Raw genomic sequence first — 570 nt, 5'->3', positions numbered from 1 at the left:
GGGTGGGGAGCACAGGACACCCCCTCCCCCGCAAAAAAAGTCCTCCCCCCCAAACACAGTACCTCGGGGACCCCCAGGCGCCGGCAAGCCTCGAGGAAGCTCTCCACATTCCTGCGGCTGTTGGCGGTGCTCAGCTTGGGCTGGAGGGGGTTACAAAGAGGGGTGGGTTAAGGGGGGTATTTTGGGGTGGGGGGGGTGTTTTTTGGGGGGGTCACTCACGGCAGCGGGTGAGGGGACGTGGATGAAGGGGATAAGGCGGGGGCGCAGGCGGTTGGCCAGCCGGCAGAGCAGCTCCCCGTCACTCAGGGCCTCCCCCAGCTCCTCTGGCAGCCGCAGCTGCAGCAGCGACTCGATGCTCTGAGAAGAAAATGGGGGCACAAAATAAAGACACCCCCCCAAAAAGTTTAGAGGGGGGTACAGAACCTCTAACACCCCCCCCCAAATAAAAATTTGGGGCAGGGATGACAAAGGGGGGATCGCATCTCTCCCTGCCGCATCTCGGCGATCAGCTCCCTCTCGTCAGGGTCCGGGGGGGCATCGTGGGATGGGGGGGCTGTGGGGAGGAAATTT

This window comes from Haliaeetus leucocephalus, unplaced genomic scaffold (genome assembly GCF_000737465.1).
Source record: "Haliaeetus leucocephalus isolate CR32 unplaced genomic scaffold, Haliaeetus_leucocephalus-4.0 Scaffold83, whole genome shotgun sequence".
Classification (NCBI taxonomy): domain Eukaryota; kingdom Metazoa; phylum Chordata; class Aves; order Accipitriformes; family Accipitridae; genus Haliaeetus; species Haliaeetus leucocephalus.
This window is presented reverse-complemented; position numbering follows the sequence as displayed.